At 37.1% G+C, this 12,697-nt stretch overlaps 1 protein-coding gene across 1 annotated transcript in view; it reads right to left on the bottom strand.

The window, feature by feature from the left end:
• LOC306994196 (USP6 N-terminal-like protein) overlaps window positions 1–9,474 on the bottom strand; it is a 36,879-nt gene extending 27,405 nt beyond the window's left edge. Inside the window, exon 1 of the mRNA XM_079604629.1 lies at window positions 9,337–9,474. The gene's annotated coding sequence lies outside the window, so the exon portion shown is untranslated. The remainder of the gene's footprint in view (window positions 1–9,336) is intronic.
• Between the last annotated feature and the right edge of the window lie 3,223 nt (window positions 9,475–12,697).

The raw sequence follows: 12,697 nt of genomic DNA, 5'->3' as shown, positions 1-12,697 counted from the left end.
TTCCTTTAACACTATGATCCATGGAAGAAATATAAATTAGCCTATATCGTTTTGGATTGGGTTAGAGTAAATAACGACATGATTTTTGTTTTAACACCGTGTTGTCTATGGCATCGGTTCCCAACAGGATTCATATTTTGAAAAGTTGAGCAATGAGCATTAAACAAAAGTCCTTAACTTTTTCTAAATGTACAAAATGTATATAATGAGCAAGTTCATCATGAATCCATTTTCCAATCCGTGTTTTTGTCTTATCCTGAAGCACTATGGTACTCCCATAATAAGTGTTTACATTGGGACTATTTTACACGGGTTCGGATGCGGAGTAGCCAAGGACCTGCGTGACTCGTCATAGACGTACACAGAGAGAAGTAGTTCCGGCTACAATGTTCTTTCAAAAGACGCATATTCTGTTAATAAACGCAAGTTTATTATCGCTCGCTATAGCGCCAAAAGCGTAAAAAATAAAGCCTCACATTGATAAAGCCTCAAATTGATAAAGCCTCTCAAATAACATGCAAGTATTGAGTTCCCAGACAGCAGGCATTTAGTAATATCCTATATTCTTTTTTTTTTACCTACACACCAGTGTGAATATTTGTGTTATTGCATTTCAAATAGGGCCAATTGATAGGCTACTCCTAGGCTTATGGTTTTAAATTACAAAGGGCCTACTGATGTTTTTGTTATTGTATTTTCAATATTATAGGCTATTATTTGTGCATAAACATATCTGGTTATAGTAAACATAGCGTTTGTTTGAAAACAACATATTTTGTCATCCTTGCTGCAAGCTTACAAGAGCGATAATATCATTAAATGTGAAGGGGGGCCTAAAATATTTTCTTGGGGAAAAAGGGGGTCTCAGACAAAAAAAGGTTGGGAACCACTGGTCTATGGTAAGGAAGGAATAGCACTATCCTAATGCTCTGTACACCCTCGTGAGAAGTCAATGTGCCACAGTAAACAGATCTGGAGCCAACACACTTTAATTTACTGCTACAGGGAAAGGCTTCTTTGAGAAACATTACGTCTCCTATAAGCTGACCAGCGAAAACAGGTCAAGCTAGCAAGAGATGCAAGCATCATTTATTTACCGAAGTCTTGTCTATGAGTCGGGGAACTTAATGGCTTGACAGAAATCATGGGATTAAAAATGTGGGCCACTCCTATAGGATTAAAGCAATGTCTGCATAAACGTCTATCCTTTTGGACAAATGCAATGAATGGTTTTTCGTGATATTGTGACTTTTCCTCCACACTATTCAAATGAAGGTTAAGCCAAAGCGGTTTCAATTTTGTCATGCAACTAAATACAGAGAGGTCACCCGCAGATCTAAACAAATAACCACAGGCTTGCAATTATAAGTGAACTAGGATGCAGGGTAGGATGTTTCAGACAAAACCAGTGGCACAATTTTAGTAATTCTGAGAAGCTCATGGTCTTCGTGAAACTACTTTGTTGTGCAAATGTTTATCATTTTAAACTAGCATCTAGCATCAATCCAATGGATTTTTCACTTACACATCTAAATTGCGCATCACTCTGCTTCTTTAAAGGTCCTGTTCTTCGTGATCCCATTTTTTAAACTTTAGCTAGTGTGTGATGTTGCTGCTAGAGCATAAATTATACCTGTAAAATTATAAAGCTCAAAGTTCAATGGCAAGCGAGATATTTGATTTAACAGAAGTCCCCTTTCAAAGCCGACAGCGAACGGCCGGGTCGGACTACATCCTCTACTTCCTGCTTTAATGACGTCACTAGAACCGTTTTTGACTAAGCTCCGCCCACAGGAATACACAAAGGGGGCGTGGTCTTGTTGCGCTCCTACAGAGAAGAGGAACAGTTGTGTTTGTAGAGTGTGTGTCGTCATGTCGTCGAGACGCTGTTATTTTCATCCCGGAGTCAGATCACCTTTGTTTGGCCGTGTTTACAGTAACACTGAGCGCATGCGTCTCCACGTTACGGTAAGAGGCGAGACCTTTCCGGGCAACGTGCGCTAATCTGCCGTCCAATCAAAACAGGAACCGCTGGCACAATCAGAACTCGTTACGTATTTCTGAAGGAGGGACTTCATAGAACAAGGAAGTCATCAGCCCGTTTTTAGGACAGTGAAAACAGCGAAGTGTTTCCCCTACAATGTAATCTTCACATGATCAGTAATATTACGACATTCACTTACACACTGTAAAAGCACAACAGTAAAGTAGACGCCTCCATCTCTCTCAACATACTATACGCGACTGTTGCGACGTATATTCACATCAAATGTTAACGCAGAGGAACTGGACACTGCAGTTCATTATTTGCATGTGATTTAAAGCCTTGCCGGTTAAAGATGTCATTCACGCGCTTTTCTGAGCGCATACACCCGACGCGCACATGCACTAAAAGCCTGTCAAACAGCGCCTGTTACTGGGCTAAGTTATCTTTTGAGTCTTATTGCGCTAATACTGTCAAATACACACATGGTTTACATAAAAAAAGTTGGTTATGTCTAAAGTGAAAGAAAACAGGAAATGTAGAGAAAGAGGATCTGCTTGTTATATGCGTGTATATTATTAGACGCGTCGTGTTCAGGTCTTAAAGAGACAGTACCCATATAATAGTAAACAAGCAGCCGCTTGTCCTTAAAGGGATAGTTCACCCAAAAATTAAAATTGTGTCATTCTTTACTCTAATGTTGTTCCAAACCTGTATTAATTTCTTTCTTGTGCTGAACACAAAAGAAGATATTCTGAAGAATCTGGTTAACCAAATAGTTGCTGGTCCCCATTGACTTCCATAGTACAAAAAATATATACTATAGAAGTCACTGCGGTACATCAACTGTTTGGTTAACCAGATTCTTCCAAATAACTTTTATTTTCAACAGAAAAAATACACTTATTTGGGTTTAAAGCACACAATCAGGCCTTGAATCTGTTGATGGCATGTCAATATTTGTATGTCTTAAAATGTCCATTTCTATCCACAAAACTTGTCAGAAGTCATGGTTTAAGCCCAATCCTGCTCCTGGCGATCGACTGTCCTGCACAGTTCATCTCCAACCCTAATCAAACACACCTGCCTTTAATTTTCAAGTGATCCTGACGTGCACTGAAGACCTTAATTGGTTGCTTCAGGTGTGTTTGATTAGGGTTGGAGATGAACTGTGCAGGACAGTCGATCGCCAGGAGCAGGATTGGGCACCCCTGGTTTAAGTGGTAATAAATAAATAAAAAAATCTTCCAGAGGTACATGCCCCCGGGAATTTCTAGGGGAAACACTGCAGCGGTATACAGATAAGTACATTTTGTGAAAAATACTGTTTTTTTTTTACACGCGAAACATGAACATGTTATATCGCACACTGTAAACACAATCAAACCTTCAAAAACACAGGAAAAATGGGACCTTTAAAACTAAACGCCAACTCTAAATCCACTAGGGGTGGGGGAAAAAATCGATTCTTAGATGCATCGCGATGCGGACGTGGATGATTCTGAATCGATTCACAAATGGCAAAAATCGATTTAAAAAAAAAATTTTTAATAACGGAAATCGATAATAACGGAATATTGACGGAACGCAAAAGACGGAACTCTGAAGCGTGGAAACAATATTGTCAAAGCTTCCACCCGGCTCGGAAAGGGCAAAGCGCATTACACAATCAATCGCAACTTTTATTGCCAAGGATTTGCGTCCAGTCGTTGAGAACCAGGGCTTTCGCGCTATGTTGCACACTTTGGAGCCGAGATACAACGTCCCATCTCGGAGATATTTTACAGACACAGCGATCCCCACACTCTACAACAAGACCAAAACCGAAGTCATGGAATCACTGAAGAAAGCGGGTAGGATAGCTGTAACATGTGATGCGTGGACATCCGTATTTTATGTTAATAGAGATTCAGAATATGTTGAAGTTTGTTATAATTTGTTATTGTTGTGATTTTTACTGTAGTGAATTTACTGTTGTGAAATGGAAAATCAATAATCGAGAATCGTTAATAATCGAAAATCGACTGTAATCGAATCGTGACTTCAATAATCGTAATCGAATCGAATCGGGAAATCATACAGATTAACCACCCCTAAAATCCACAGTTGGATCCTGTTGAAAATGCCATTTGGTGATCAGCCAAAGGAATACAGGTGTGCCACCGCCAACGTTTGCACAGCAGGAGTGCTTGCTTTGCATCAATCACAGGTCAGTGGCAGGAGGACAGTGAGAAGGTGCTGACGGAGAACGATCCTGGACGCTGATCTGTGCTCAGTTCAGCTGGTTTTACTGGCAGAAGCCAATACTCAGAGAATTGGAAATGCAAGAGCAATACACAGCCGGAGACGCACTACAGTTTACATGAAAGTGTGAATAATCACCATTCATGGACTGCTTTGGGTTAGTTTAGAGAACTGAACACTTGAACTTCCCCATGTAGGTTATATTTAATCAACTATGACGGTTTAGTAGACACATCATTCTCACTTTTAGGTTTGAGGTTCTCACAGTCCGTGGAAAGTCCAACCACATTTGAAGTTGCAAAGCCAAACTACAGAAATCTCACGAAACTCAAGTCTCAAACAACCAATAAATTAAAATACACGACACGTACTATAAATAAATGGGTGTTTTGTAAGGTCTCGTCGTGTAAGTTTCTCGTTTGTATGCTTTGCAGAGAACAAGTTTGGACTATTTGCAGTACAATACTGAGAGACATCCCTTCTCTGATTCACTGCCAAAAACTTCTCAAACAATCAGACGTCATGACAAGTTTAGCATGTGATACACACTATGAAATATCCCTGAGACACAAAACAGTTGATTTAACAATTAAAAATATAACTTGAAAAGCCTTATTACGTCCTAAACTTCTATGCATAACCCAGTCAACCAATTCAAGAGCAATTCATAACAGAAAAAAAAAAGGAATAAACAATAATATTTTCTTAGTATACTCCTTTTGGGGGAATTAACCTTTTAATACATTGAAAATTAATCTTATTATTTTAATTGATGGATGAGAATATGTAAGCCCAGGGCTATAAACAATGAAAAACATGTCCACCCAGAACACCCTAGCAACCGCCTAGCAACACCCTAGCAACCACCCAGAACACCCTAGCAACCGCCAAGCAACCACCCAGAACAGCCTAGCAACCACCCAGAACACCCTAGCAACCACCTAAAACACCATAGCAACCGCCTAGCAACCACCCAGAACACCCTAGCAACCCCCTAGCAACTGCTTGGCAACCACCCAGAACACCCTAGCAACCACCCAGAATACCCTAGAAACCACATAGCAACGCCTTAGCAACCACCCAGAACACCCTAGCAACACCATAGCAACCACACAGAACACCCTAGCAACCACCCAGAACACCTTAGTATCTTCATAGCAAACTCCAAGAACACCCTAGCAACCGGGTCGTGTTTTTTGCCACTGCAAGCACCATTCACATTTTCTTCTGTAAATGTACATTCTAGTATTTTCTTACTATACTCCTTTTGGGTGAATTAACCTTTTAATACATTGAAAATTAATCTTATTATTTTAATTGATGGATGAGAATATGTAAGCCCAGGGCTAAAAACAATGAAAAACATGTTCATTGTTTGGTGCCCAAGTCTGGCAAATGAACAATAGTAATGTTCTGTTAAAATAGCTCAGCATATTTCCTATGAACCCAGTTCCCCCCCGGACTCTTCCTCAGGGAAAACTCAAGTGGCCTTCTCAACAAAATGAAAGTGTGTATATCTGAAGAATGTAAGAGTGCCTGAACCGTATCTTAATGTCACAACCTTTTTACAGTGTTATCATCTGATCGACTATAATGGTAGACCACCAATAACACTACAGAACTGCCGAGTTCTCCGTCAAGCTTGTGCAGATTTCCACAGAGTTTGACAGATATCTTGACAACTTTAAAAGGTTGAAGGTCAAAATGAGCCAAATATGATTTGTTAATGACAGATCATCATTTCAAGAGCAAAAATTGACTCATCACTTTTAAACCACAGTGTTCTTCTTAAAGCTGCAGGACAAAAACGAAGCCACAAACCTATTATTAGATGACAGACTGCAACATGTTAGTTTCTCCAGATGATCTAACAGAGTATTTCATACACCGAGGAGGCACATAAACTTGACGAGAACATAACTGATATTACAAAAATAAAACAACGCAAATGTTACAAAATGTGACATTAAAATTTAATGGGAAGATAAATAAAAAAGTAAGTTAACAACTCAGCCACGTCAAAATCAAACTTGAAATGGGTCGAAAACATGATCAATGTGGTTTTTTTAGTGAGCAATTAGCTTGGTGAAATTAAATTTATAATTCTTGATTTTATATATATATAAAATCAAGAATTACCTTAAATTTCACCAAATCAACTGTTTGTATCTCACCGATCCCAAACTTTTGAACGGTAGTATATATATATGTATATGTATATACTGCCGTTCAAAAGTAAGTCTCTTATGCTCAACAATGCTGCATTTATAAAAAAATAAAAATAAAAAAAAACAGTAATATTATTAAAAAAAAAAAATTTATGTACTGTAATGATACTGAAAAAAGCTGAATTTTCAGCATCATTACTCCAGTCTTCAGTGTCACATGATCCTTCAGAAATCAGTGTAATATGATGATTTGATGATAATAAAAACAATTATTTTATCAATCTGGAAAAGAAAAAAAAAACATGATTTGAGGAATAGAAAAGTTATATTTAATTTATTTGAAATATAATATTTTGTGACATTATAAATGACCTTACTGTAACTTTTGATCAATTTAATGCATCCTTGCTGAATAAAAGTATTAAATTAATTTATTCCCCCCCCCCCAGCCACAACTTTTGAAGAGTAGTGTATACAATGTTACAAAAGCTTTCTATTTCAGATAAATGCTGTTCTTTTGAACTTTCTATTTATCAAATAATCCTGATTATTATTTATTTTTTTACATAATTGTTTTCAACATTGATAATAATAGTAATAAAAGTTTATTGAGCAGCAATCATCATATTATACAGATTTCTGAAGGATCATGTGACACTGAAGACTGGAGTAATGATGCTGAAAATTCAGCTTTGATCACAGAAATCAATTACACTTTAAAATATATTTAAATAGAAACCAGTTATTTTAAATTGTAATAATATTTCACACCAATAATGTTTTGTTTTGTATTTTTGATTAAATAAATGCAGCCTTGGTGATAAATAAATATTGACATGTAAAAAAAAAAAAAGTTTTAAACAGAAATTGTTAAACACAGCCTTGGTGAGCAAAAGAGACTTTAAAAATACATTAAAAATCTTACTGATCCCACATTTTTGAACGGCAGTGTATATATATAAGTTGTTAAAGACTTGGTGAGGAAACACATGTCAGTGAGCTTGTGGTTCATTAGTTCTCACTGTCGGGTTTCAGAAACAGAAACACATGCTCTTTTGCCCCACTTCCTCTAAATATATTTGAGTTCAACTCAAAAAAGAACATCTAATCCACTGACTTCTGGCAACACCTTGCACACGATTGGAGATTTAAGGGCATGCCGAGTGTGTGTCATCACACGCAAGAGCAGTCGACTGCAGTGGAAACCGGCGTGGGCCACACCTCGCTCTGACACAAGGTAAGGAAGTAAACTGGTGACCACAATGCATCCTGCACTTCTGAAGTTCAAGGTTTCAACACGAAACACGATCTCATGGAAAAGACCAGTTTATTCACGTTTAAAATGTTAAAGGATAATTCCGGTATTTAACACCTTGAGTCTATATTGTAGTTTGTTTTGGATGAACAAGAGTGGTGGACAACATTTTTTTGACAATGGTTTCTCTCTCGAGTTTTTGACTATAAAAGAATTGGCCATGGACCCATTTAACATTGGAGTCAATGGGCATGTCCGAAAATGTCATTAAAACAGCCAATAATGTTCGTTTACAAAACTGTGCAACTCACCGAGTGATTAGTGATGTTAGTTGATGTTCCAGAAACAAGTAGCGTAGCGAAATACAGTTTCTGTCGTGTTTTATTCGTCATTTTGTAAAATCCCATTGTTGAAAAAATAGTTCCACTATAGCAAAATAAACGGATTGGAATCATATATTGCGACGATATATTGTTTATAATCATCAACGAACACCACTAACCACTCGGTGAGTTTAACAGTTTTGTAAACGAACATTATTGGCTGTTTTAATGACATTTTCGGACATGCCCATTGACTCCAATGTTAAATGGGTCCATGGCCAATTCTTTTATAGTCAAAAACTCGAGAGAGGAACCATTGTCAAAAAGATGTTGTCCACCACTCTTGTTCATCCAAAACAAACTACAATATAGACTCAAGGTGTTAAATACTGGAATTATCCTTTAAACGGTAGTCTGGCGTAGTAGTGTATTGAAAGGAAAACACTTTATGTTCTCACGTTGGTTGAAGTCACATTTGTTAAGCCAAATTCGAATGGGAAATTTACACTGCGACGGTGGCGTAGAAGCGCTTCTGCCGTTCTTTACGCTGTGGGATGCTGTGTGATAAATGTGTGTAGTGAGAATAAATACACAGTGACAGCAATTACTACTGTAAGATTTGATACTAGTCATGATTTAGTCTGGCTTTGATGCAGCATTGCATCTTTACACTGAATTTTGAGCAGGCTTAACTCGACTGTTGACGCATCTTTACACAGACAAGTTAAGGCTGCTCTGTGCCTGCTCACAATTCAGTGTAAAGATGCAATGCTGCATCAAAGCCAGACTAAATTATGCCAGAAAAAGAAAAAAAATAGTTACAATAATGCCACCTCAGAGCAGTATTAAACAGCCAGTGTAAAGACGCCTAAGCTAAATGCCATTTTGCAAGCGCTTCTGTGTAAAGATGCCTTAATGCACTTTTATGTTAATTTAGAAGCTGACACGTGACCCGTGATAGATTAACATTTACTGTACATCCATAACTGAAAGATGAAAAAGCACTCAAAAAGACACAAATGACTGATAGCCAACAATTTATATAAATATCTATGACATTGCCGATGTAAAATGTTTCATGGCTAAAGGCATACCAACATTAATCGGTTTCAGAAGAATCAAAATGTCTTACAAACTAAAGCCACATGAAGTGGCACAACTTTTAGTTGTGAAATGGCAACACTACAAACAAGAGCGAGCTATTCTAGCTTCTAGACAAAATAAACACGTTGAAAGCAAGACTTTATCTGACTTCAGACAGATCATTAGACGTTCATCTGTTTTCACGCACAGACGCGACAGCAAAACACAATCTCATCAAACTGAACGAAAATAAAAACAGCATTATATGAAGTCTTTTACCTTTGAAAACAGACACTCTGCGCGGCACAGGCTGTTGTTTAATAATAATCTGTGTTCATAATGAAGCCGCTCAACAACGTGGACCGACGAGACTCCAGCTCAACTCTGTCGGATCGCACAGTGCACGAGAACACGAGCGCGCGCGCGTGGCTGTGACCGCGGTTCGACTCCGCAGATCCAGAAGAGCTGTACAATCAATATATACATATTGACATGTTTAAAAAAAAGATGTTTTAAACACAGAAATGTGTGATTGTTTTTATAGTCTACGACTAATATTATGATGATGATTATTAATTATTAATAATAATAATCATAATGGGCCTATTATTGCAATACAATGAATTATATGATTCATATATGAACATAAATTATAAACAATAACAAACATTTTCAGAGTATTATAAATACATACATTTTTATTCAGTTATTATATAGGCTGCTTAATTATATTATATTATATTATATTATATTATGTTATATTATATTATATTATGTTATATTATATTATGCAGTGAGTGGTCTTGGTGCGTCCTCTAGCGGCCAAGCGTATTTCTGTCCAACAATTTGGTTTAGGTGTATTTGCATAAATATTTTAATATTTAAAAATAAATATATATAGGTTTAATATAAATGCATGGCATATTTATTCATTTGCGTGTTTTGTTGCTTAGCAGATGTTTCTAGTTTCAGATAGATTTGTCTGTTCTAAAAAAATATGCTAAGCACCTGTTTAATATATAATGCTACATTAAATATTGAAATGTTAAAATATACGTTGTGGGAATTGCTTGAGAAAAAAATTAATTCAATATGTTTTAAGACAGACAAGACATATTTGTATTGTTGTTCCATATTTCACCACAGGAGGGTTTCAAACTACTAGACTTGCAGATTTGTCTTTGTCAAGTCCAATGATCTGTAATTGGTCGTGAAAGTAATAAACATAAATGTATTAATCTATCTAAAGGCAGCCGAATGTATTTGTATTTGTGTTATCAATCACTGCTTTTAATTATTTTTTAAACATTTGATTTTTCACATTTTTATGCAGAAATGAACCTACGTTGATTTTGGAAATCAATCAACTGAATGCTTACATAGTACAATAAATGTTTCTAGGCTAGATTAATTTTTTGTAGAGTAGCCTGTCTATGCTGACTAATGTTCTGCCTGAAGAAATGTCATTCTCAATTATTTTCTTATCATATCGATGTTGTTTTATTTATATACCAATATCATATAGGCCTAGTGAGTGATTTCAAAATAATAATAACAAATAGGTCTACAGCTTAGTAGCCTAATATTAATACAGTAGCTGAGAAACATGAATTGCAAACACACATGCAGCGCACACTAAAATTGCGAGGTATGGGACATGATGGACAAGGTAAGTGTTCCCTCTTTTTTTATAGAAAATACTTAAAATACTCCTAGCCAGTATAAACGGGTCAAGGTTTGACTGGCTATTCAGTCTCTGCTGGAAGACACTGTACAACATCTGGAACGAAACATCTCAGTATTTATTTATATTCAAAATTACCTGTGTATTCTTGTTTTGCAAGCAACATATACATCGATAATGTGCTTCATTATGCTAATGCTAATTCGCTTTAGCTAAACTGGGTTGGGTTAAATCCATTTTTTTCGGGCTTCACACTTTTTTGTCAGCCGCACCCCTTTGACATAAAATATTTTTTTAGTTACCCCTGGACATTTTGAGTAAATAATTTCATAATTTATCGACACATTTGCATGGTCACGTAAGTTTCTAATGATGATGTAGGTTAATGGTCAGTGGTCACATGACATGCATGAATACATTTATTTAGATTATTTTAATTTTATTATTAAGCTATTTAACCGGTCTGCACGATTTGGTTGAACTTGAAACATGTATTGTGGTTATTGTGTCATGAACTGACTGAGAGCGTTAAAGTTCACCCAAAATCAAAATTGTTCATCTTCAAAACACAAAGGAAGATATATTAGTGCAATCTGAGAGATTTCTGTCCCTCGATTGACAGCTACACAACTACCACATCGACGCTTCAAGCAGTTCATGAAGAGATGGTAAAACTAATCCATGTATTGAGCGGTTTAATCCAAAATAGGGCCCCTAAGTGTTAATGCAACATTAGGCCCAATTCGCCTTTGGCTAAGCCACGCCCTAGAATGTAGATTGACCAATCACAGCGCAGCCGAGAACGAGCTCCACAGCGGTCCGACACTTCTTCACAGCGCTCCGTTGACTTTAACACAGGCGTCTCGAATTTTTGGTCTCGGCAGGCTATTACCGTCGTAGTTTTATCAAAAATATGGTTAACCGTTGTGCCTGGGGCGTTTGTAACACAGATACGCGTTTCCCAGAGAGGTTGGAGGGGGGTGTCCGTTTTTTTCCCTTCCCAAAACCGAAGTCAAATCCTGACAAGTGTCGTCTTTTGATTAAACTGTGTGGACGTCCTCAGTCAGCGAAACCCCTCAAGGATCAACAAGCTCTCACTTTTGTCTCTAAGATACATTTAGCTTTTAACCTTACTGTGAAGTTACACTAGTTAGACAGTTTTATGCTGGTTTAGGTCATGATTTCGGTTCTCTGCACTAATTGTTGATACGCTAGCACACGCTGCTAATAAACACAACTTTATACTCGCGTAGTCCGTTTGCTTTGTAATAACGATTATAGAAGTGAACAGAGACCCAGCTTTGCATGAACAGTGTTGCTCCTGATATTGTGAGTCCCAGTCTCCGTCTCCATTAGGATATGCGCTGGTTCATTTTTTGACTGTGACCGTTATGCTTTTGCCTCTATTTGGATCTTGTTGTTGCTTGCGTTTATGTCTTGAATATAGCCTTCAAACGCATATCCCCTTTTGCCTACTTCTATCAGACACTTTATTTGCTGCTTTATAAAAGTTTGATAGAAGTTCAGCAGGAAGAGCCGTCACAGCATAAGCCATGTTGATACCAAACCAGAGCCCAGATGAAGTTGACGGACGTAGCAACAGTAACTAAGGGGGGCGGGGCTTAGCCAAAGGTGAATTGTAATAAGAGTTGTAATAATACAATTGAACGTTAATATATATATATATATTAAACTTGATAATTATAATAATTACAAAACTAATAGCCTATGTCTTCCTTCTTTTAAACGTTAAACCCTCAAGCTTTTGTTTTGGCAGAATAGTGCAAGAAGGCTTTAAGTTGAAATATTTTGATAAATGAAGTTTAGAAATGTTTTCTCATTACAAATCGGATAAAATGCTGAAAACACATGTCCACAGAAATGTTGGAAATAAGGTGCACGTTGCGTTCAGATGCACATTAAACAGCCTAAGCGACGTGCATGATGGAGTTTGTG

The sequence above is a fragment of the Phoxinus phoxinus genome (genome assembly GCF_949152265.1).
Source record: "Phoxinus phoxinus genome assembly, chromosome: 25".
Classification (NCBI taxonomy): Eukaryota; Metazoa; Chordata; class Actinopteri; order Cypriniformes; family Leuciscidae; genus Phoxinus; species Phoxinus phoxinus.
Note: the sequence above shows the minus strand (reverse complement) of the source record. Positions and strands in the feature narration are given on the sequence as shown.